The sequence below is a fragment of the Danio rerio genome, chromosome 5 (assembly GCF_052040795.2).
Source record: "Danio rerio strain M-AB ecotype USA chromosome 5, GRCz13ab, whole genome shotgun sequence".
Classification (NCBI taxonomy): Eukaryota; Metazoa; Chordata; class Actinopteri; order Cypriniformes; family Danionidae; genus Danio; species Danio rerio.
Window position 1 is genome coordinate 41,762,590 of NC_141025.1, and position 27,196 is coordinate 41,789,785.

The 27,196-nt window shown below is 35.0% G+C and overlaps 1 protein-coding gene and 1 long non-coding RNA gene across 3 annotated transcripts in view; one reads left to right on the top strand and one right to left on the bottom strand.

Moving 5' to 3' along the window:
• fsta (follistatin a) overlaps nt 1–27,196 on the bottom strand; it is a 201,913-nt gene that overhangs the window by 49,332 nt on the left and 125,385 nt on the right. The window lies entirely within an intron of this gene.
• Nucleotides 23,598–27,196, top strand: part of LOC147844086 (uncharacterized) — a 37,571-nt gene continuing 33,972 nt past the window's right edge. The window contains exon 1 of the long non-coding RNA XR_015491690.1: nt 23,598–23,807. This is a non-coding gene — a long non-coding RNA (uncharacterized LOC147844086). The remainder of the gene's footprint in view (nt 23,808–27,196) is intronic.

Sequence of the window (27,196 nt, forward strand, 5' to 3'; positions counted from 1 at the left end):
GGTAATAAAATGCACACAAGACGCTGTTACAGAACAGAGGTGAACTGAAAAAAGAAACCAAGTCAGTCTGATGAACATGCCAACATCATTACTAATTTAGCTTGAAAACCCCATCTCCACATGAATGGAGAGACAGAATGCCCCATTGCTCAATAACATGATGGGAAATTGAAAGGAAACTTTTGCGCTCCTGTTCCGAGGCTTTGCATTTCCGTACAGAGGTGCACATGGTTGGCAGGTACTGTCATCAGCCGGTGACAGAGGGTGTTTTTCTGCTTGAGGAGACATTTCTCTCGCTCACTCCTGAATCTGCAAGGGACGAAATATAGATTCTGCCTTCAGACAGAGAGAGAGAGAGAGAGAGAGAGAGAGAGAGAGAGAGAGAGAGACAGAGAAAGAGAGAGCTGCACTTTCTCTCCTGGGTCATTTCAAGCATGCAAGGGTCACTTTATCATAAAATTCAAAAATCTAGTCAATTTTATTTAATCAGCTGAAATGGCAAAGTGTTTTCCAGATCATTAATCAAGTGCTCTCTCACAGAGGGGGCTTGTCCGCCAGGCAGACCTGCTTCGCTTTCTCAATCATTAAGGGAAAAAAGGGGGAAAATATAAGAATTCATGGCGATGTAGTCATTGCTCAACAGAACCACCAGTGCTGCTAATGAGTGAGGCCACACTGCATAAGTGAACGACAATATAAGAGGCAAGGACGCACTTTCTAAGGAGCATGTGATGCATTTGTGCTGCTTTTGAAGGCTTATTTGTGGTTTGTTCTCAAGACCTTGAAAGTATGGTTCTCATGAGTACACCTGTCACAATATCTCTCTCTTTATGTGTGTTAAAAAAAATCTCTTGTCAAAAGAATCTCATTTATTTAAAAAATCAAATCAAATTCAAATGTTATTTGCCACATACACATAAATGAATGACATATTTTGTAACATTGCAAAAGCTTTTATAATCACTTAATGACATATAATTAACAATACACATATACAATGAAAACATTAATAGTTTACTTTATCGCCTCTACACTATAAAAATATGATAAATAGTTTAGACATTAGGGTTTAGACATTAAGGCACGCCTTATCAGGTCAAAGTAAACATGTATTTTAAAAACATTAAACGGCTAATGTTGACTGGACAAATAAATAGAAAGTCAGCCAATATTATTATCGTCTTAAAACATGAGTTTGTACGGTGGCCGAGAAAGCTTAATGTGCTGCAATTTAAGAAAACACGTGCAATTACAAAAAACGCCAGCAAATTAGGAAAAGATCTTGATCTGTTTGACAGCACACAAGCTGCAAATCCTAACAACGCAAACACATTTTTAAAAAACGGCTGCATTTTCTCACAACGCAAACAAATTAATAAAACATGCTGTATTTCCCCACAACGCTTGCAAAAACATCAGAACACAGCGGAAATGTTTCAACGGGGACCCATAAACGTGACGGATGCCACTGTGCCATGACTATTGCTCAGTGAAGTAGTAGGTGATCTTTGAAAGTTGAGTTTTTTTGGTTTGTTAATTTTAATATCCTGATTACCTTGTCTTTTGTATTTTATAAACGTAAATAATCAAGCGTTTTTGTAAAATGTTTACGTTGTGGGAAAATGCAGCACGTTTTCTTAATTTGTTTGCGTTGTGAGCATTTTTTAAAAATGTGTTTGCGTTGTGAAGATTTGCAGCACGTGTGCTACCAGACGAATGAAGATCTTTTCTCAGTTTGCTGGTGTTTTTTGTAATTACATGTGTTTTCTTAAATTGCAGCAAGCTCTCTCGGCCACCGTAAGTTGGGCCAAAAAAAAAAAGTTATTCAAGCGAAGTTTTGAGGATAGACATTAAACGAACATAAAAACACTACAGTGTGAATTTGTAAGAAAATATATTTTTCTTTCTTTTTTAACTTTTTAAATTATTCTATTAAGTAGAGAGAGAGAGAGAGAGAGAGAGAGAGAGAGAGGGCAGAAGGGGGGGGAAACGGTAGTAAAAAAAAAAAAGCGGCAGTCATATGGGTTAAAGTCATAATACATTTGAAGCACATTATCACAAATTGATTACGATGACATAGTCCATGTTAGCCAGTACTAGTTGCACTTTTTTAAAAAAAAAGTAAATATTAGGTTAAAAGTCAGTCTCTCCATACAGTGTATTTTCTTTACATTTCCTATCCATTGAGCTCTTGTTGGAGGAGCCTGAAACCATTTTCCAGTTATGGCTTTTCTACTACTTACCAAAAGGATTTGAATTAAAACAGATATTTTTAAAGGGTCTTTCACCATGTATTTTTTGAAAATAAAAACACTCATTATAGTCTGCATATATATATATATATATATATATATATATATATATATATACATATATATATATATATATATATATATATATATATATATATATATATATATATATATATATATATATATATATATATATATTATGTGTGTGTGTGTGTGTTGATCATACAAAATCTTCAGATTTTTAATATGTGTTTTACTCCATTACAAATGGTTCTGGCTTCTGGTTTGAAGAGCATACAGATATAAAAAAGAAAATAAATTGTATTTAAGGGATGCACTGTGATCCCTGTGATTTGTATTTAAAATACAGCAACATGTTTATGTCAACAATTGTTATATTACCATTTTAGTGGGTGTCATCATAAAAGATACAGTTTATGTGCAACATCATCTAGTATGTTGTATCTGTCAAAGATCTCATTATTTCACATGCAATTATCTCATCTTTTCAATGAATAAAAAAAGTTAAACTCTTGAATGATGGATTGTACTGACTTTTTTAACCTCACCTACATTTTTAAACCTTTTCTTTCAGTACAGCTACAAACCCTCTTGGAACAACTAAAAGCACCAACTTCAAAATCACCCAGCCACATCACTATGGGGACCCTTAAGTGAATATAATTGCACCCGATGCACGGCAACAGCTTGGATCAGTAATAATAGTGTTTTTGCACAAGTGCTGTGCCAAGACTGGGGCCATTCCCATCCTAGCAGCCTCTCCGTCTCTGCTCCAATTTGATCAAAGCTATTAAAGGCAAGATAACAGAAAATCAGCAAGACCCAAAAGGAGAGAGGTGTTCACAGTGGAAGACTGTCCTCTGTACTGGCGTTCTGTAGCTGTATATAGTCCAATATTTCAGTGCAAGATTCTCTGCTTTTGATGTTGCTATCTGGGAACAGGTGCATGTGAGGTATTCAGAAATGACTTTAGTTTCTTTGATGCCACACACTGTATATTATATTTCCAGAAGACACTCACACTACTAATCCAGAATGATGCTACAGATGGCATTCTAAACACAAACAGTATTCAGAATATTTGTGTATATATACATACATACAAACACTTTCCAAAACGTATCAAACATGCTTAAACTAAGTGGTTATTACAGTAAAAACTGCATTACACAACTGATATTTTTAATCATTTTTCTTTGGGTTAGTCTCTATTTCAGAGGTCGCCACAGCGGAATGAACCACCAAGTATTCCAGCATATGTTTTACGCAGCAGATGCCCTTACACCCACAACCCAGTACTGGAAAACACCCATACACACTCATTGATACACACACTCATACACTGTGGCCAATTTAGTTTATTTAATTCACACATACAGCATGTCTTTGAACTGTGAAGGAAACTGGAGCACCCGGAGGAAACCCACGTCGACACAGGGACACCATGCAAACGCCAAACAGAAATGCCAACTGTCCAAGCTGGGACTTGAACCAGCAACCTTCTTGCTGTAAGGCGACAGTGCTAACCACTGAGCCACCATGCCATCCCACTGATACTTTCAGTACTTATTACTGTTTAACATACAGTTCAAAAGAAATGATACTATTCACAGTTATCTCCATTTTATATTTGCACAGGATCTCACATAACTGGCAACAAAAAACAAAAAAAATAATGCTTTGTCCAGGAATTGGACAAAAGAGAAAATATGATTGATATATGATTGAGTCATGAGAGTATTTATCCAGTGTTGAGTTGTGGCTGGTATGGCATACACTGCATAAAACAAATTGTTACAGATAAATTAAGTAAGTGAGTCAAGTAATTGGGTCAAGAGTCACTGTCTAATCACTGTCCTGTCATAATTAAAAAGCAAAAAAACTCAACAAAAAAAGTTATCCCTTAAAAAAATCTCAAATAAATAAACAAAACAAAACGGTAATATCTGAACTTTGTACTGGAGGTCCACCATCATGCAGAGTTAAACTCTAACTTGCCTGTAATTTAAATCTGTAATTTTACAAGTTGGGGTGCCGGAAAAAAAAATCAAATTACAGAAATTTCCTTAAATTTAATTTTCTGGTAAATTTCTGCAATGTAACGTTTGTTATCTTATGGTGAATGTTTGTAATTTAGCGGTCGTTATTTTGTGTTTTTTTAAATGACAGATTTTTGTTACATTGCAGGACATCCCTGAACTGATTCCTTTTAAATGCATACTGCATCCAAATGTGCCTATTTATTACTAAACCCTGAAAATATGTACTTTTTTGCAAAGAAAAAGTAAATTTTGTTTATATGTTACACAAATGTATTGGGGCATACTACATGAATCTGTAGTGGACCTTTTTGTGCATCCCAACCTTTAAGTTTGGTAATGTATTTGCCCTTTGTGCTAGTCTGTTATGCTGCTGCTTTAAAGTCATCAAAAATCGGTTTACATAGTAGACTCTTAATCAGAGTTTTGCCTTAGTTGTATTAAAATCCAATTATTGGTGTCCATGTAAACATACTCAGTGGCAGTAACAGTATTTTTTAAGTGACAACTGATTGCTCATTAACCCTTGATGAGTTTACTACACACTGATGGTCAGAGCGACACGCACAGCGCATGTCATAAATGACAAATCATCAGTGTTTTCAATCACAAAGCACTTATTTTAGATTTCAAACACTGACATTGTTATGTAATCATTAGTACTAGCAAAACAACCATTTACAGGCATAAACAGCAATAATCATATTAATATTAAAATAATCCTATAACATGCTTTATTCACTTCATACACTCTACACATTGTGTGCATAATCAGACATTTTGATCTGTGTGTAGTTGTACTATCAGGCATGTGGGTCAGTTTATGACCATGATCTGTTCTCACCGGAAATCTGATATTGGCCACATTTATAACAATTGTGTGAACAGCTATGCAAAAACATCAGATCTGAGAAAAAAATCTGATTTATGCACTAAGCCTCACAATGCAAATGTAGCCTAATAGAGCAAATGCTTGACAGTACAGTCCAATTGGGAGGACAACCTAAATAAATACAATTAGCACTAATAAATACAAATTCAGCCAATATTATAATCGTCTTTAAAAAAAAGAGTTTGGGCCAACTAAAAAATAATAATAGTTTAATTGAAATTTTGAGCAAAGACATTGAGGGAAGCTAAAAATAATAATAATAATAAGATGAAGCTACTTGTTTTACAGTGTAATTTTGTAAAAGTGGATATTTTTTCATCTTTCAGATGAGACTTTAAACCGAGGTCCCGACTCTATTATAAGAAGAAGCATTTCTGTAAACAAAGGCACTGTCAGCCATGTGTCTTTGTAAAAAAATTACAATAATATAATAATTCTTTTGCAACACACGAATGAAAATCTGGAAGAAGAAGCATTTCTGATGCCTTTTATGATTAAAAAAAAAGGTCTGCTTGAGCAGTCCGTCCTTTTCATGTGATATTTTGTGACAATAATGTACTAGAAACAATGTTTTTGGTTTGTTCAGATGTATTTGGTGTGTAATTTGTGTAGGTTTTAGAAATAAGCCTGTCAAATGTGAGGACAACTTACATTTCATTTAGAATAAAATGTACAATGATGGACCGAATGTATAAGATGAAATATGGTTGTTCTTCTGAGCCATTGTTTAGAACATTTTTTTTTGGCGCAATTTGTGGCGCAAAAAACAGTCAATTCAATTGGCAACATGGTTGCTGTTGGTTTATTGGACACCTTCTGGTTTGTTGGACTTTTATACCTGGCATTTGAACCATGCAGCTCTGGTCATCTCTAGGACTCCATCTCACGAGCATGTCTCACCACTCCTCTATCAGCTTGACTGGCTTCCGGTAAAGTTTCATATTGATTTTAAAATATTTTGCTTCTAACTTTCAAGGCATAATCTTGCTCCTCAATATCTCACCGAACTTTTCCATATCTACACCCCTTCTCGCACTCTCTCGCCAACTCCTTCTCCCTGGTACCACCTCGCACTCCATAGAGCACAATTGAGAGACAGATGTTTTAGCTCTATGGCTCCCCGGCTATGGAACTCGCTTCCACTAGATCTAAGGAGCAGTGATAGTCTTCACACTTTTAATCTCGTCTAAAGCCTTATCTTTTTAAGCAGGCTTTCCTTTAACATTTTTTATCATCTTATTTTATATTCGCAATGTGTGTTTATCCCTGTTTGGGTAATGCTTGTTTAGTAATACTTTATTATTTGTTTTTAATTTGTTTTAGCATGGCTGTTGATGCTTATTGTAAGGCAACTTTGGGTGTCTAGAAAGCCGCCATTTACAAATAAAATGAATTATTATTATTATTATTGTTATTATTATATTTCAAAAATGCACACTACCACCTTTTGACAGAATTGTCTCAGATGCTTACTTGCTCGTTTTGTGTTCATAATTAAAGCTTTCGACCATCCTTTTTCATATTGCTCAGGCGTATATTTAATATATTCTTGAGTGGAATATACTCAGTTTGACCCTCTTAGTGGCTCTATTGCTATTTTTAAACCGGTCAAAGGTTATTGCAGCACAGGTGCCTAATAGCTCACCTTCAAACTTCAAAAATGCCAAAAAGGGGGAGAGAAAACTTCATAATAATACATCATAACATCATAATACGGCACACATTCACGAGACTCATCTGAAAGCCTAAGTGGCCCACTCTGAGAAGCTTCGCCAGCACTTTTCCAAAATGGCCCCTGGGAATTCTAAATACTACCCACTCATATTCCATAAAAAAAGCAAAGTATGAGTAACATTATCCATCTAAAGCAGGAAGATAGAGATGTTTAGATCCCATTTTGTTAATAGCATACGGATGGTATGGTTATGTTATTATCTCTTTGTTGTGCTGAGCCGGGAACCACTGCCGCCATGGAAACCTCAAAAAGCATTAGCATACCTGGCTAATATTTCTGTTATTGAGGAAGGTTAAGAGCCCAAGTGCCTAATGCATGGCAGTTATCTGAGAGCTGCTGTTGCGGATTCTTCGCACGCTGCTTTCGGTATACATAAGCAGTCGCTGTACATAGTCGAACAATACAAATGAGAGTTATTATCCCACACAAGGATTAGCACAAATCTACATGCTGGATTACAGTCCAAAATGACTCTGCTGATGGAGGAGGAGGTGGTTCAGAGCTGGCTTTCCACATGGGACTAAGGTCTGAAGATCCAGAAATCAGAAAACACCTCAACACTTCATCTCCAGCCCCTGAGCAAGGTCAGACTCACTGAGTGTGTAATAAATAGGAGCTAGTCCAAGAGCCATTATCTTGCCTCCATTGCACGAAGAGTGCGGTGACCTGGCATTCAAACAAATGGAGGGGAAAACTCGGCCTGGAGATGTAAATCCCTCCTCCGGTTCCCCCATGAATAGTATTGCTCAGAGGCGCTGACCCGAATGGGAGTGAACCACCCAGATCAGAAATGACAGGGGAGGGGAAGACGGGGCTCCCGGTAGCGGAGGAAAGGGTGTGTAAAAAAGAAATGATGATTAGGAAGAATAAATGAGATGTCACGCTGAGCAAAATATTACCATCAAACGGATTTCCTTGGTTGGGCTTTGAGTGACAGCCAGCATGAAAAATGTTGGATGCAGGGTTGCACTTGGCTTCTGCTCTTTATTTGTCCCTGTGTGGGTGAGAGCGAGAGAGTGTGTGTGTGTAAGAGAGAGAGAGAGAGATGAGAGAGATACTTTTATCTTGGTAATATAATGTTGACATCAAAGAACAATAGTTTCCTGTGAGGATTTCATGATATATTTTGATTGACGGTGATATCTGAAAGTGCACTTTTTGCCATGATACAAATACTGATATGAACCTCTAACAATGAAAATGCCTTTTAAAAAAGGAAAGACAGTCAATGCTCATTCATCCATTTGATCCTCTTACAGTAACACTCAATATTGTATTCTTATTGACCTTTTAACACAGCAGTATAGTCATGGGTCTGGGGAATTACTAAGATGCTGAAGATGGGATTGTGTAAAAAACAATAAGCTAGGTAGATCCCCAAGCATTGCAAAACTGTTTATTTGCTTGCTTTATAGTATTGAATGGCATACAATTAAGTGAAAAAATTTTGGTCTTTTTATTTCTTTAAGGAAATAAATCAGTCCAGTAAATAAATGGAAAGGATGGGAAATAAACAAAAGGTAAATTAATAAATAAAGTCAGTTTTTAACTAATATTTGGGTTGAAAATTACAGAAAGTAATTAATAAATAATATTTGACAAGATATTTTTCAGGACACTTCTATACAGCTTAAAGTGACATTTAAAAGCTCAACTAGGTTAATTAGGATAACTAGGCAGATTAAGGTAATTAGGCAAGTTATTGTATATCGATGATTTGATCGGTAGACTATCGAAAAAATATAGCTTAAAGGGGCTAATAATTTTGACCTTAAAATGTTTTTTTTTAATTAAAAACTGCTTTTATTCTAGCCAAAATAAAACTAATAAGACTTTCTCCAGAAGAAAAATTATTATCAGACATACTGTAAGAGTTTTGTTGCTCTGTTAAACATCATTCGGTAAATATTTAAAAAAAGAAAAGAAACATTCAAAGGGGGGCAAATAATTCTGACTTCAACTGTACATTCATTCATTCATTCATTTTATCATTTTTTAATTTTACTTCGGCTTAGTCCCTTTATTCGTCAGAGAAATGAACCACCAACCACCAACATTGTTTTACACAACATAAACCTATCCAGCTGCAACCAAGCACAGGGACACACCCCCACACATGCATACACTACGGCCAATTTAGCTTATTCAATTTACCTATAGCGCATGTCTTTGGACTGTGGGGGAAACCGGAGCACCCAGAGAAAACTCACGTCAACACGGGTAGAACATGCAAACTTTACACAGAAATGCCAATTGAGCCAGCCAGGAATCAAACCTGCGAACTTTTTGCTGTGAATGACAGTGCTAACCACTGATTCACTGTGTTATATATCATGATTCACAATTATATATTTTAAACAAATTTTATTACATTTAAAAAAAATTAAACAAACCCATTTACCATGTTCATGGGTACTTCCCAATGAGCTGTATTTTTTATTCTGTAAAAACTGTATATTCTATTCTAAACCTTACTTCTAAATTAAACCCTCACAAGAAAACAATCTGCTTCACATTTTCAGAATTAGATTTATGATCTCTTTTTCTTATAAGGAAATATCTAAATATTTTACTGGCATTGCTATACTTGTGGGGCATTTGGTTCCCACAACGTGAGGAATGCAAGGCGTGCACATGTTGCTCATTTTAAGTAGTAATTGTCACAGCTGTAACCAAGATGACTTTCTTCTCCCATTCGAGAGAGATTGCCATCATGATGGCTTTGTTTTCAGGTGGACTGTTTAAGAACAAAAAAAAAAACAACTATTGTTGAATTTACACACATACAGTACACGGAAATACTGTCAAGTTGATCAAATGCTGACTTTGAAAAGAATGCTATCTAATTTTTTTGTGCCTTATGATTTTGATGTGGCTGGGTCAGTTGGCATATCTGTGTGGAGTTTGCATGTTCTCCCTGTGTTGGCGTGGGTTTCTTCTAGTTGCTCCACTTTTCCCCACTGTACAAAGACATGCACTATGGGTGAATTGAATACACTAAATCGGCTGTAATGTATGAGTGTGAATGGGAGTTTATGGGTGTTCCCAGTGTTCGGCTGCGGCAGGAAGGGCATCCTCTGCATAAAACATATGCTGGATAAGTTGGCAGTTCATTGGCGACCCCTGATTAATAAAGGGACTAAGCCAAAAAGAAAATAAATAAATGAATGAGCTATTTTGATGTTCAGCCATCTGTATTAAATTTCACCCTTTTTTAACTTTCTTTTGCAGAACAACCACAGCAATGTTTTAACATATGACATCTGTCATGGCATATTTGGGAAATTAATGTGCATTTTCTTTATTGGTTTTACAATTGAGAATTGCTGATATTAATTAGTAATCCTCAATTTTCATTTGTCTGAAACAGCTGTAGTGTTTTGAAATCTCCACATTTCATCAAGTCATCCCTTCTCAATGAGCTTGCAGTGTCTATGTGCAATAATTTAACTTTATAATCCCTAAGGTAAAAAAAAAAAAAATCATTACAAATTTGACCAAATGTATGTTATAGAGCTGCTTTTTCATTTTGAGAAAACTCACATGCTGTGGATTACACCCTCATAACTTGATGGGCTTCGGGGGAGCCTTAGATATATTTAAATAGATCCCCATTTCATACATTAAAAGCCATTTAGTTATTAGATGCTTGCAAGAATGTGATTGCAACAGATAGGAGCAGTTTGCCAAGGAATTAAAAAAATGAAGCCTAAAATCTCAGGATTTTGTGCGGCTGTAGAAGAGCAATATGCAGATGGGTTTCATCCCCGGAATTAGCAGAGCTGCTCAGTTGCCCTCTCTCCATGTTGTTATTAAATCTCCCCAAGAGCTGCTAGGAGAAGTGCATTAGGAGTGCATTAAACCACTTCATGACACATTTATGGCATTTTCCTCACTTTTGATTTGTGTTTCCCCACACGAGTGGAACTTCCCACCATGTGACCGCAGCTGAAGCTGTGCCAATGACAGCGCTGAGTGGACATATGGACACTGAACACTGGGATTCAGCTACTGCAATCAAACAAGCTGATCTTTCATAGCCCTCAAAAAGTCAAGTATGTTCCTTAAAACAGGTGTCCAGATCTATAGTTGTGGCTTAGCACTGACAAAGTATTTTTCTTATGCTCCAGTATGTGAAAAATGGTGTGGTTTGGGAAGGCTTGAACCCTCCTATACTGGCCATCAAAGGATCTAAGAAGGGCTAGATACCATTTCTATGCATTCTATACAGTACAAATTTCATATTCGATATAATATGAAACCAAAGTGTAAAGTTCAGCTTCTTGATAAAGTTTGCCATTTTCCATCACCACTTAATGCCACATAAATGAAAGCAGGAAGCAAAAACAAAAAACAAAAAACATATTTTTCAAAATCAAACAAAAAGTGCTCAGGGGTAGCTAATTAATGTGTCAGTGCTCTTTAGGCAAGGGATTCAGTAGAATAAACAGCAAAAGTAAGTTGTTGGGTTTTTTTTTTGTCTATGATTAGTAACATTAACGTATGTAAAAATACTTCTACATGGTTGAACATTCATTCATTTATTCATTTTCTAATAAGGCTTAGTCCCTATTTATCAGGGATCGCCAAAGCAGACGAACCGCCAACTATTCCAGCATATGTTTTACTCAACGGATGCCCTTCCAGCCACAACCCAGTACTGGGAAAATGGCTGAACATTACATTACTAAATAGTTTACATTTAACAGCAGCATTGTAAAACCATGGCTTATAGAAACCTTTATACAGTATATGGTAAATAAAATACTATTATGATTGGTTAAAGTTAATATAGTGAAAAAACTTAAAAGGGTTTACCTGTTTATATTTCTATAAAATATTGTAAAATTTCTGTTTTTTTTTCCCCAAGTGTTCACAGCTTTCTGTTTTAAGACCCTAAGGTTCTGTTTGACATTTTTGTAAAAATTGATTTTTTCACATATTCTTATTAAATGACAACTTTTTTTTTACATTATGTGACATTTTTTAAATAAGTTGTTTACATTTTAAGACTTTTTATTCAAAAATCAAAAAAGATTTTATCTACAAAAACAAACTCTAGCTTAGCTCTATAAGGTTCTTTCTGTGAGCCAATCAGCTTTTCGAATGCACGCACAAGGACCAATCATGATCAGCTTTCTTTGTCATTTTGCCAGATTGTGAAGAGAATACAATTCAATAAACATAATTTATATAAAGCACATAATTCAATAAATATTACCATAATATTTACATAAAATTTACACAAAATTAACACTTGTATGCTTAATTTGAACAATAAAAAAATATTCATCCTAAAACATTAAATAAATGTTATAGAAAGCAAAAAAATACATATTTGGGTATTTTAAATAACATTAATTGTAATACATTAAAAAAATAAAAATAAAATAAAATTAATGGTGAATTTCCAGCAACCACAACTGACATTGTAAGGATATATTTTAGCTGCATTGCATTTGAACTTATTACAATGCAGATGTAAATAAAATCTAGTCTCAAGCTGTGAAATCTAAGCTCAATCAAGCTATGAAAATAAAAAAGTAATAAATAAAAAAAATACAAATATAATATAAAAAGATATACAAACAAAATGAAAAGGAGTAGAAAGTAACTACTTAAACTACCACAACTGACAAAAAACAAGCATGTGTGTGTTTAAAAGTACTTTAAAAATAAAGTGTATAGTAAACTGAACATGCAGCTCAAGTCTTTGTTCAAGCTCTTGTTCTCTCCAGACTGGATTATTGCAACTCTCTACTAGCCGGGGTTCCAGCTAACTCTATCAAACCTCTTCAGCTGCTTCAGAACGCAGCAGCTTGAGTGGTCTTTAATAAACCTAAAAGAGAACATGTCACTCCGCTACTCACCCTTTTGCACTGGCTGCCAGTTGCTGCTCGCATCAAATTCAAAGCTCTGATGTTTGCTTACAAAGCGACCTCTCGCTTTGCTCCTTCTTATCTGCTATCACTTCTGCAGATTTATGTGCCCTCCAGAAACTTACAATCTGTGAATGAACGTCGCCTTGTGGTTCCATCCCAAATAGGGAAGAAATCACTTTCCCGAACTCTCGCATTCAATCTGCCCAGTTGGTGGAATAAACTCCCTAACTGCATCAGAACTGCAGAGTCACTCGCTGTCTTCAAGAAACAACTAAATACTTAACTATAGTCTCCACTTTCCTTCCTAATCTGCAATTGTCTCTCTGGCTATACCGCTAACTGTACTAAAAAAAAAAAGATTCTTACACTACACACCTGAAACTTGCCTACAGCACTTATTCATTGTTGCTCTTATAGTTGTGTAAACTGCTTCCTTGTCCTCATTTGTAAGTTGCTTTGAATAAAAGCGTCTGCTAAATGACTAAATGTAAACGTAAATGTAAATGAAAGCTGAAAATATCTAATAAAAGCTAATTCAAAATGATAACAGTATACAAAATAATAATAAAAAAAATTAAAATTGATGCTTTTGGTATACGCCTTTATTCAAGCAAATAGATCCCGAAAGCACCATTATAGTAACCATCACATTAAAGTATTGCTCAGCTGGTTCCAAACCGCTTCCTGTCATTTAGGCTGATGGATGACTAAAAGCAAAAGATAGCCATGTTGTCTGGCCTTTCTTGATGCTATCATGCAAGAAGCCTCTGTAGGGCTGTTCTGAGAGACTATCACGTTACACCAACAGTGCCTGACAATAGATTGTGGCTGGACTGACAAGACCTTAGGGAAGATTTGATGCCCTTTGTCACCATATGGCTTCAGCCGGGGCCATTGCATATTTACAAAATGGGCTTAAACTAATTAAACAAAAATAACAGCAGCTGACTGTAAATTATTTTTATTTAGTTTGATCAGTATAATGTCGATTGAGTAAGGCATATTTTTGTTTGGTCATTCTGTTGAACTTTACAAATTTTGTTTTAAAGTGATAGTTCACTTAATAATTAAAAACTGTTGTTAATATACTGCCCCTCAAGCCATTCCAGATGTAAGTGACAATGTTTTTTCTACATTAGAACAATTTAGGTATTATGAAACGAAATAATCCATCTGTGCTAGAAACTGAAGACTACAGTATAAACAACATTAACTGTGAACAGTTCTGAGCACATTCTCAGCAATGTAAAGCATGAGCTTAGTTATATCACTGACTTTCATTATATGAAACACAGAGGACCACAGTTTCAGCAACACGTTTCATTTAAAGATGCCACTGAATCTGGATATACGTCTGCAAATCTGATATACGTCTGCAAATCTGAAATATAAAAGTTCAGTACAAGGTAATCACATACTGAGAGCTTCAATTACCATTGTTTCCTGAAAATCTTCTGAGTATACAATCCTGGTGAAAAACACAATAGTATCTGGATGCAGCCTTAATGATGCAAGCTGAGATTGCATATTTCAGTGATGCAATGTAAGAAATGCACTCAATATAGCTAGGGACGTCACTGTAAGAGGTAGGGTTAGGGGTGGGGTTAGGTGAGCGCATTAAAAAACATTGGATGCAGCTTTGTTTGCACTGCACCAGGTATGCATTCAGACCCCTCTGGAAAATCTGGCTAATCAGAACAAAACATAGACTCTGATGGTCAACATGAGATCATTATTATGCATGCCACCCCAGCAGCTTTTGATTGGCTACAACATGTCCTAGTGAGATTACAACATGCTTATAATAAACTGTTCCACTTGACCAATTTGAAACATTATGGCTTTTACTCTGTTTTCTTCATCTAAGCTGCTTTGACCCAATCTATATTGCAAACAGTGCTGTAGAAAAGAGATGAATTGAATTAGTTTTCCCCTCATTTTTAAGTTTATCTAAGCTTGTACCACTTACTTTCTATGTGGAGTTTACATGTTCTCCCCTTGTTCGCATGGGTTTCCTCTGGGTGCTCCGATTTCCCCTACTAGTGCAAAGACATGCGATATAGGTAAATTGGGTTAGCCAAATTGTCCGTAGTGTATGTGTGTGAATGAGTGTGTATGGGTGTTTCCCAGAAATGGGTTGCAGCTAAAAGGGCATCCACTGCTTAAAAAAAAATATGCTGGATAAGTTGGTGGTTTATTCCGTTGTGGCGACCCATGATTAATAAAGGGACAAGCCGAAAAGAAAATGAATGAATAAATGAATGTATCACTTAGAATGTGGGACTCTGCTGTGTGTGAATGTGAGAGCATCAGATCAGAGCTCATTAATATTCACAACCCTTCTAAATATGGTCAAAACTAACCATATCATATTAGACCCAAAAACAGGCTGATATACATGAAAGGTCATAAAACACTTTCATAGTCTTTTAATATGCATTTATTTTGACCTAATTATCACAATGACTCCTATATGATTTGTTTAGCGATTCATTTGCTCTCAAACTCAGCACGATGCTAATCCGCGCTGATTGGCTCGATGACTTTGAGACAGAGAGAAACGCCCATCATGACTTATCAACATTGTTAAAGTAGCCTGAGTGCAGAGTATATGTGTCCAATGCAGGAATGCATTAAAGCAATGCAGTTTAACAACAGCATATTTCTCTGTTCTTAACCATAGGTAAAAACAACGACACACATTCAGTATTATTCCACACAATGGCAAAATCTGAAGTATTTTGAAACTTGACCACTGCACATGTGTAGGAACATCTGAAATTGACCATAGCAATGACAAATGACAGAGGATAGTGAGTTTATAAACACATTTAAATCTGTGAAGTAAGCGGCACGTACTGCATTTTTAGAGTGGCTTTAGACGTGATTCGTGAATATAAAGGGTTAACAAGATACAGTACAAGCCGCGTGGAGCGAATACAATAATAAATAAAAATAATAAAAATAATAAAAAAATACATATTTTGAAAGCTAGAGAAAACAAGGAGGCAACTATTTTAATTGCACTTGCACTTGTGAAATGGAGAAAGACACTGATCCATGAACTGTGTACTGATAATTTTCCTGTCAAGCTTTGACAAATCCCACATCAATAGTATTTTCTGATCCTTCCTTTAACAAGCGACGAATGAATCCCCCGTTGCAGGGTAGATTATTGTAATAATCATCAGAATGTTCACCCGTTAATGTTTACTCATTTTCGGTCATGATCAGACCCACACACACCCGCACTCCGCTAGTGTCTGGAGGGAAAGGCGCGTTTACGTTTTACCGGATCCGGCACTTCATATTTGGTATTGTTTTGTGTCAACATCAATACGAACAGGCAAAAGATCCAGATGAACGACAAATCATTTAAACGACTCTAATTCAATTTTTTTTTTAATTAAAAAATCTATATTTTTAAACATGGTGCACTTTTAGATTCAAACCTCAGCTAGATGTGTTAGCTGTGTTATACACACTGCATGGAAGGTCATTTTCAAATACCCAGAATGGAGGCTCTTTAAACAGCAGGATATTGCTATGGCAATTTACATCCAAAAGCAATGTTGAATTATTACATAGAAGGAGTATATCTGCCATCCAAACACAGCCAAACCTAGACACAATGCCATTTTCCTAAATGTTATGTAGATTTGGTGCACTTTCATGTTAGTTGAACTGGCTTAGTTGCCCTGGCCAAATATCAAGATTTTGCAGATGGCACTGGCTTTGTCATTAGAGATTCATTTAGATATGTACACCTGGAAACACACTGGTCAGGATATTCATTATCCGGCTTCTTTTACAGGCCAAGGTCAAGAGTAATATGAAAATAAATGCAAAAGAACACAAGGATCTTGAAGTGGAGCATTTTTTGATCTCTCCCCATGCGGGCTCTCTTATCATGGTAGGAATAGCCACAAGCCTTTGGTTCTTCCTCTCCCCATTATTCTGCAGTTGTTCAGAGGCTTCTTAAGGCTTTTGGAGGTAATGAATACCTCTTGAGCGAGTCGAGAATCTCCGCCATTTACTGTTGATTGTGTCTGCGGAGGTACACATGAAGTACCGTCAAATTACATGCTGTGTTATACATATTGAGCTGCATGCAGAATCTCCTCCGCGTGCCCCTTCAAATGCAGAGGGAGCTGATTTTAAGACAAGGTCTGCTCCTGCTCGAGTTTATTCAGTCCCAAATCCCTTGACTGGATTACTGTTATTAGAGTCGTGGCCACGCATGCTGTGATTGAGAGCTAATCTACAGAATCACAGCGGGAGGAAACACAAAGAACAAGAGGAGTGATGTCTAATCAAGCCGTTGTACCTGCAGGTTATGACCACATACACTGGGATTTAAAATAGCTCTTCAGTAACATAGAATATGTGTATCGCTTGATCACTGCTATTTGAGTACTGTATATGGCTGTTGGGGTCTTTGTGCTTTAGAGTGCTATTCTAGTTTGGCTATTGTGTTTTTCTGCTTTAAACACGAGAAAATCAACAAGTCATCAGTGCCACTGCATAGAGAGTAATGTCACAAAGTCCACCAATGTGCTGTATAGCGTAGGTTACCAAAACCTGGAGCCAGTATGACACTACATGACTGCTGTGTACTGGACTGAATCACGTTGTAGATTTCAATGCCAATTAAACGTGTACTGCATGATGTTGGCTGAATCAGATGGGGGTGTGGGAAGTAGAGGAATGGGAAAATGCTTATTTCTATGAAGAAATAAAGAGGGTATATTTTACAGTTTGTAATTACTCTTAAACATGCTTAACGTACATGTGCAGTCCAGTTTTTCTACATTGTATAAGTAGCTCGCAAATGTGCTTTGAATTGCTTTTGCACTTTGTTTGTCCATAAGATATCAGCACTGAGCCAGACCACAGTATGAAAAGAAACACTACAACAAAAGCGTGTGGTACAGGTGAATTAGGTAGGCTAAATTGTCTGTAGTGTATGTGTGTGAATGAGTGTGTATGAATGTTTCCCAGTGATGGGTTGTGGCTGGAAGGGCATTGGCTAAAACATAAAAACATGCTGGATAAGTTGGCAGTTATTTCCGCTGTGGCGACCCCAGATTAATAAAGGGACTAAGCCGAAAAGAAAATGAATGAATGAATGAATAATATGTTTTACTTTATCATATTATTTCAGAATTGTGCAATTATCAAGTATTGTGCATGACCATTTAAACAATCTTAGGACACATCAGGACATGCAATAACCAAAGAACCATATTTCCATATTTGATAAGCTACACAAAAAAGCAGATAATTCAACTGGTGAAATTCTAAAAGATAATTTTCTAAATGAGAAAATACCATGATTAATGGATCCTTTTCACAAGACTGTCATGACGTGTTTCAAGTTCATCATAAACACAAATCCTTGAAAGTTTTCAATGTTTTGATTTTTAAAAATTACATGAACATTTATATATGTATTATACAGTTGAAGTCAGAATTATTAGCCCCCTTTTGATTTTTTTATTCTTTTTTTTTATATTTCCCAAATGGTAAAAGAGCAAGGAAATTTTCACAGTATGTCTGATAATATTTTTTCTTCTGGAAAAAGACTTATTTGTTTTATTTCGACTAGAATAAAAGCAGTTTTCAATTTTTCAAAAACTATTTTTGGGACAAAATTATTAGCCCCTTTAAGCTAATTTTTTTTTCCGATAGTGTACAGAACAAACCATCGTTATAGAATAACTTGCTTAATTAACCTAACATGCCTAGTTCACCTTATTAACTTAATTAAGCCTTTAAATGTCTCTTTAAGCTGTATAGAAGTGTCTTGAAAAATATCAAGTAAAATATTATTTACTGTCAGCATGGCAAAGATAAAATAAGTCAGTTATTAGAAATAGGTTTTTAAAACTATTATGCTTAGAAATGTGTTGAAACAATCTCCCCTCCATTAAACAGAAATTGGGGAAAAAAATAAACAGGGGTGATAATAATTCAGGGGGGCTAATAATTCTGACTTCAACTGTATCATCTTTGCCTCAAATTACAAAAAATGAATTACTGCTTATGCAAGGTGTTTGTAATGCAGTGTCTACAGGACTGACAGTAAGTTTGATGTTATTCTCTCCTCTGGCTGTCATCAATTGCACACCTTTTTTTCCTCTTTTCTGAATATCTTAATAACACATCATGGTTATTATTGCAGCAAATAGGCTTGTAAAAATATTTATTGTACTCTCCCATTCACTGTGATCTAAATTTACCCAGTTATGACAACTTCTGCTGCTAACAAACCTGAAAAAGTGAAAAGGGTCCATAATATGGATTTACCCAAACTCATATATATATATATATATATATATATATATATATATATATATATATATATATATATATATATATATATATATATATATATATATATATATATAGCTTCAGTCAATTATCTAAAATAAATTCCTCTGTGAAATGATTCTTTTGTCATGTGATTATTACTCACATTAAATTTGTGAAAGCAATTAAATGCATTTCATTTTCTGGGTCTTTTTTTGCGGCATATTTGTAGTTTCCACACAAGACTGTCCTCTGGCCTTTAGACGAGATTTACAGAGCCATGCTTCCCTGATAAGATGTGCATGATAATCAGTTTTTGCCAAATTGCAATTTCGATTTTATTTCGATTTATTGTGCACCCCTGCCCTTAAATTGTTCCAAACCTGTATTATGACATTAATTCTTAAGTTTAATACATTTCCATATTATTTGTCAACTACAGATGTCAACATGTTTCCAACATTCTTCAGTTTAAAGGAAACACATGAAGATGTTTATTTTAGTGCATTTTTGTGTCTAAGTGAATTTTTGGGTGAAATGTACATCTAAATAGAGTGCACTTAGTATATGAAACATTATATGTATCCCTACACTATCTGACAAACGTCTTGTCGTTAATCCCAGTTGTAAGAGCAACAAATCATTTTACTTAACTTCTAGTTGAGGATCTTGAAAAGTGTTAGACTTTCTAATAAATTGACTGTTGAACTGCATCCCAATCATCACAAATACTGCGGAAGAACTACTGGAACCTTCATGGACCCAAGTTTCTTACAGAAATCAGTCAAGTTTGGTGAAGGAAAAATCATGGTTTGGAGTGACATTCAGTATGGGAGTGTGCAAGAGATCTGGATGAAAACATCAACAGGCTGAGGTATTAAGACATTTGTGCTGCCCATTACATCACAAACCACAGGAGAGGGCAAATTCTTCAGCAGACTAGTGCTACTTCTCATACTTCAGCTTCCACATCAAAGTTTCTGAAAAAAGGTCAAGGTGCTCCAGAATTGGCCAGCCCAGTCACCAGGTATGAACATTATTGAGCATGTCTAGGGTAAGAGGAAGGAGGAGGCATTTAAGATGAATCCAAAGACTCTTGATGAACTCCTGCAAGAACGCTTTCTTTGCCATTCCAGATGACTTTATTAATAATTTATTTGATTTACTGCAGAGATGTATGGATGCAGTCATCCAAGCTCATGGCAGTCATACACAATATTCATTCTTTTTCCACTGCACCATGACTTTATATTCTATACTGTAAATTGTTTCTGTTAAGTGACAAGACTTTGTCTAAGCAAAGTTAGACCTTACTGTCCTAAATGATTAATAAAAAATCAAGGCATGATCATATTTTATTTTGGTAAGCGTAATCTAGAGGCCTTTGCCTTTCATATAAGCCACTTCTGATACCAAATGATCAACTAAAAGTCAAGTTATTAATTGCTGTTCCTAAAACTTGGAGAAGCGACAAGACTTTTGTCAGGTAGTGTACAAGAAATGAAAAAGAAACAAAAAGAAAAGATCTTTCTGATCTCTTGAAGATTCTGATAGATAAACAATAGACTACATACATTAAAATCCAGAAATGGTTTGGGGCACATTGTGTTTATGTGAAGCATTTCCTAAACCTTTGCATAGCCTTTTGGCTACGAAGCTTAAAATCCTGGTCTAAATTTGCAATCTTTTTTCCTTGCCAGTTTATACCATTCCAACACCTGAAATTTCCACAAACAGACAGATCTTGCTGTAGGAATGTAATGCTACATTGTGTGTCCCTTCCAAAAGCTTTTTGTCCAGGCCGTTGATCTTCAAATCATGTATCCTGCAAAGTGCATATAAGGGCATGCGGAGGCCAAACATTGGTCTTTTGCGAATGACATATTCTAGTTTAAGCACTGACCCAAATCTCACCACCAACATCTCACTCAGCAGGACCAGAGGCAGTCGTTCAAGGATACAGATCTTTAAACAAAGAATACAATGAAAGATTTGCCTTCATCCAGTCTGGCTGTTGCATCTTAGACAAGTTTGTGAATTTACAATTGTTTGTAACTATGAGCAGCTAATACAAATAATTTATTGATTAAATAATTACAAAAAACAGAACTGTATTTTTTTTCTACTTTTTCACTAGTACTATTTACAGAAACACAAAACTTCTTAAAATGTCTTTTTATGTCAGACATATTAAATACCAAAAATCTGCCAGAGATTAATTGAGACCTAGTCGTGTTTCATCTCGCATATGTTTTAAGATGATTGTGTGAAAGGGTTGGCTATGGCACTTGAGGGTTTCAGTGTTTATCTGGACAAAGCTTTTGATACTCTAATCTGCTTTAAACTGCCATTGTCTGTAGCGCATTAAATTTATCACTGGATGGGCAGATGTTCCACTGTATTTAGTACTTTGATTCTTTACAAGCAAACATACAGCTGTTAAAACTGATGGTAGCAGAGTAAAATAGTAACATGTTTCCATGCATTCTTATATCCTACAGATAAAATGCATTTGGAAAGTTTCAAAACATTTTCTAAATACATGAGCAAAAATTATGAAAAATGTAAAACATTCACATGCATACCATGACAGAAAGGGGAAAAATCTGGATATTTTCTTTAATGGATAAATGTAATTTTAGTAAGCAAATGCTACTCTAATTGAAATTATTTAGCGTACACAATTTAATAATCTGAAATAATAGTTATTCTCTAATAATTCATACATTTTTATAAAATGCATTTTATTTCTCTCTCATTTCTTACTCAAATAAACAGTAAAATGCTGCTTTGGAGATGAAGTTCATGTCCTCATATAATGAGATGACAAACAATAAAAACATTGTGCTGACATGATGAATGCTTAAGAATTTCTAGTAAACAAAACCAAATTATTAATTCACACAGAAGCAGAAAATGCTGGTTTCATATTATTGCAGTTTAATATTCATTCATTCATTCATTCATTCATTCACTCATTCATTTATTCATTCTTTGGCTTAGACTGTAATAAATTCCCAGAATTTTCACAATTTTACTGTAATTTTCCACAGTAAATTACATTAGTGTCACTTTACAGGATTTAACTGTTAAATTTTACAAATTCAGAAGTGTACTGTGAAATTACGGCAGGCATCATAATTACTGTAAATTACTGTAAAAATGGTTATATCTTTTGCACCATATAGGTAATCAAACATTATTAATATTTTATTCAACAAAGAAATTAATACACATTTACATTTATGCTAAAACAGATTTTTTAATATTTAGAATTATGTACAGAAATGTTGTTGTGAAGTACCTGACAGTAATTTACTGTGAATTTACATACAGTACCTTACAGTAAAAGTTATGAAAAAATTTAATTATGTTAAGTTAAAAAAATCTGTAATTTTACGGTTTATTTCTAGCAGCTCAGGCGCCAGAAAAAAAAACGAAAAATAACTCTGTTAAACTACAGAAATTTACTGTAAAATAATGAACAATTAATTACAGAAATTTCCTTGAATTAAGATTTCTGATACATTTCTGTAATTCAACCCCTGTTATTTTACAGTAAAATAGTTTTCCCAGTTGCCGGAAATAAACTGTAAAATTACAGACTTTTTTTTACAGTGCATTAATTTACTGTAAATGAATAAGGTTACAGTGTAGTCTCTATTTCCAAACCGCCAACTTTTCCGGCATAAGTCTTATGCAACAGATGCCCTTCCAGCCGCAACCCAGTACTGGGAAACATCCATACACTTTCACATTCACACACACACACACACACACACTACGGACAAATTTTGTTTACCCAATTTACCTATAGCACAAAAACCCAAAAGAAATCCACACGTAAACGGGGCACACAAAAAAACTCAACACAGAAATGCCAACTGGTCCAGCTGGGACTCAAACCAGCGACCTTCTTGCTGTGAGGCAACAATGCTAACAACTGAGTCACCTTGCTGCCCCAGTTTAATATTCACAAACACTAAACAAGTGTCAAGTGTAAAGTCCTACTATACAAAATTTGCCCAAATACATGCCATTCCATGTTATATAGTAAAATACATCTTTATGAATGGATTCCACATGCAATTCAATCCGCATCTTTTGCACACACAAACAATCACAGAAGCCTTAAATATAAGTTAGGTTTCATCTCCAAATGCAAAACTGGAAAATAAATAAATAAATAAATAAATAAATAAATAAATAAATAAATAAATAAATAAATAAATAAATAAATAAATAAAACTTGATGTGACTGCTATTCAAGCTGTCAGCTCTAAGAGACAAAGCTTGTTTTGTGTTGTAAATTTGTCAAAAGGGGTCCATCAAAATCGCAAGGCCAGGAGGTACAGTATAGAGCTGGTGGGCCATTCTTTTCCATTCTTCTTCCTCATTAATAATCTGTTATAAGATGAGCATGGAGCAAGGCTAAAAAGCTCTCTACAATCTCTCTTTCTCTCTGTCGCACACCATCTGGATGATCCCTGCTGTCCAGAGGTCTGCAGATACAGCAGATGGCAGTGTTACTCTTGTGCTCTACATATTTCAAATTTAACTTTAATTCTAATTCTCTTTCACACAAAAATGATTACATCACAGAAACAAGACGCTTTGCTCGCTGACAGAATCACTCTGTGACGAAAGAGCGAAAATCAAGAAGGAGGTTCACAGGTAAGACGCCGATGCTCTGTATGTAAACAAGATTATGCCATTCCCTCTTTATGCTATTTTGGAGGAATATTGACAAAGGGAAGACAATAGAGCATGTACGGAGGACTAGCAATACAACGTGCACCACTAGATGAATAACCAAATGATCAAAAGTGCATCAAGTGCTTGCCGGGAGCAGCAAGGAAGAAAGACCGAAAGCTTTCAAATTGCATTCTATATATTTTCGTCCACATCATAAGAAAGTGATTGTGAAGTGCCCATGCAGCAGGACATGTTTTCATTTGGATTGTCCTTCAGAATTCATTTGAGGAACAGCTTTTCCGTTTTTGATGAATTAGTATAAAATATATAAGTTCTTTTTATAGTTCTGTACACATATTCTGTGATTTTATGTCACTATTAGTGCTATTAAAACACACCTGTTCAATGTCATTTAAATTCTCTCACAATATTAACAGTACTGGTTGCCTTAAATTTTTAAAAATCAAATTTAACCCTTTGAGTCATGTGACATTATTTTAAACTGACCGAATTGCGCATCATAAAATTAAGTTGGAACATGATTAACTTACATTAATAAGTTAAAAATAACTAAAAATATATATGTCAGTGAGGTGGCGCAGTGCACTGCTGTCTCACAGCAAGTAGTAGTTCGCTGGTTCGAGCCTCAGCTGGGTCAGTTGGCATTTTTGTGCGGAGTTGGCATGGTTTCACCATGTTCACACGGTTTTCCTCAGGGTTCTCCAGTTTCCCCCACAAAAAAAAAAAAAAAAAAACAATCATGTGGTAAAGGTGAATTAAATAAGCTAAATTGTCCATAGTGTATGTGTGTGAATGAGTGTGTGTGGATATGTTCCAGTGATGGGTTGCAGCTGCAAGATCATCCGCTGCGTAAAACATATGCTGGAAAAGTTGACGGTGTATTCCGCAGTGGCTACCCCTGATCAATAAAGGGACTTAAGCAAAAAAAAAAAAAATTAATGAATGAATAAAAATATATGTTGTCATGACTTATTAATCAAATAATCTTTATATTGCATATACCACATTTTTAAAGAATTGAAAAAAGCTAGAGCTAGAGACCAAAGTAATTATCAGTTCTCTGATTTAGCCATTTAAAGAAATGAGCTTTTGTGTTATAAACTACTAATTGATAACTTTATTTTGACAGAAAATGACAATAGGACAACATGGAATATGCCATTTTTAAACATATGTGAAAATGCAATCAATTAACTGTTAAATATGCAAATTAACGATTCAAAGCAGGCTATCAAAGCAGGCCATTTTATAAAAACGACAGGAAAAATACCTTTTTATAATAAAAAAAAGTTACTATACATAGTTTTTGTTATAATTCATTTAGATAAATAAATTTTAGTGTAAAGAAAATACTGTACTAAATATATATAAAATATATATAAAAATAAAACCTCTAAAAACAAATAACCAAAATGTCTAACAAAGTTATGTTCTAAAACTGAAGTGGTTACAAATTTAGGTTCTTATTAGATTTTTTAAGGCACAGTATTTAAAAATTTCCATCAGTCAACAACCAAATGCGTTTTCTTTCTTTTATTTTCTGCATTCTCCTGTCTTAAATTCACCAATTCATCACTTCTTTTTTTTTAAATCTCAAGACACAAAACAGTTCTGTTTAAAAATGGTTTTCATTGGATATTTCTTTTGAATTTCTATCTCATTAAGCAAGATTAATGAAATAATTGATGGTAAAAAGCAACACATTTAAATTCGAATAAGCCAAGTTGGCCGTAGTGTGTGTTTTAATGAGAGTGTATGGATGTTTCCCAGTACTGGGTTGCAGCTGGAAGGGCATTCGCTGTATAAAATATATGCTGAATAGGTTGGCAGTTTATTCCGCTGTGGCGACCCCTGATGCAAACAGGGACTAAGCCAAAAAATGAATGAATGAATGAATGAGGGTTACAGTAGGTAAAAACTCGAAAAGAAAAGTGATTGGACAAAGCTTGTCATACACATCTTGTCAGAGAAGCATAGCTCTCTTAATTTTTGGTGCAACTTGAAAAATCAAGTTCTGAGAACCAAAAAGATTAAGTTTAAGCTTAATTAAGACCTTTTCTGATGAATAAAGGGACTAAGCCAAAGGAAAATTAATGAAAATAAAATAAAATAAACATTGAACAATGGATACAGCATAGAGATAATAAGAGATAGCCTTAGTATTCTGCAGTTCATGACAAAGTATAACAACCACCAACAAATTTTGAACAATAAGCTCCACCTGCTAAAAACGCTTCCCGATAACTCTTTTCTTAAAGTGCAATGCAGGACCATTTCAGCAAGTGCCTCTGTGAATCTTATCTGGCACTTTCCTCTCTTTAAAAGAGCATAGAGAGTGTTGTGCCAGCCAGTCACTTCAATCCTGTGTCAGAAAAGCACATTTACAGTTCTTTATCATTGGCAGCAGATAAAGTAATCAGTGCTGCCATGGAGCCTGGCTAGATAGTTCAGTGTTGACACTTACTTCTATAGGCAAATATTTGAATCGAAAAATGGGACAATTCAGCAAAACAGCAACATTCATAGTGTAATGTGTATTTACATTATGCTTACATGTAATCATTTGGAAGGTAGATCCGAAGTGACTTTCAAATGAGGAATATTCAAGTAATCAAAGTAATTAAACAACAACTGTTTCTCAGTCAGTATAATGCAGCACACAACTGAATATCCTGAAATACACTTTATTGAATTAGACATCAACTATACACTATATAACTGCAGATTACCTGTTTATATATAATACTTTATTTGAAAAAAAAATAAATAAATAAATAAAAATAAATAAATATATATATATATATATATATATATATATATATATATATATATATATATATATATATAAATTAGGTATGAGTTAGTTAAAATTATGAGTGACTATTATAGTTATGGGGCAGTGTGGTGGCGCAGTGGGTAGCGGTGTTGCACAGCTGTCACAGAAAGAAGGTCGCTGGTTCGAGCCTCGGCTGGGTAAGTTGGCATTTCTGTGTGGAGTTTGCATATTCTCCCTGTGTTGCCATGGGTTTCCTCTGGGTGCTCTGGCTTCCCTCACAAGCCCAATTACATGCAGTATAGGTGAATTGGGTAAGCTAAATTATCTGTAGTGAATAAGTGTGTTTGGGTGTATACCAGTGATGGGTTGCAGCTGGAAGGTTATCTGCTGCGTAAAACATATGCTAGATAAGCTGGCGATTAGTAAAAGATTAATAAAAGGAGTATGCCGAAATGAAATGAATAAATAATAAAATTATGGTAATTAATAACCTTAACTTTTATCATTTTGATTGTAATGCAATGTGTAGTTGTGTGGAGTTTAATTGTAATGCAGTGTATTTTTGAATATA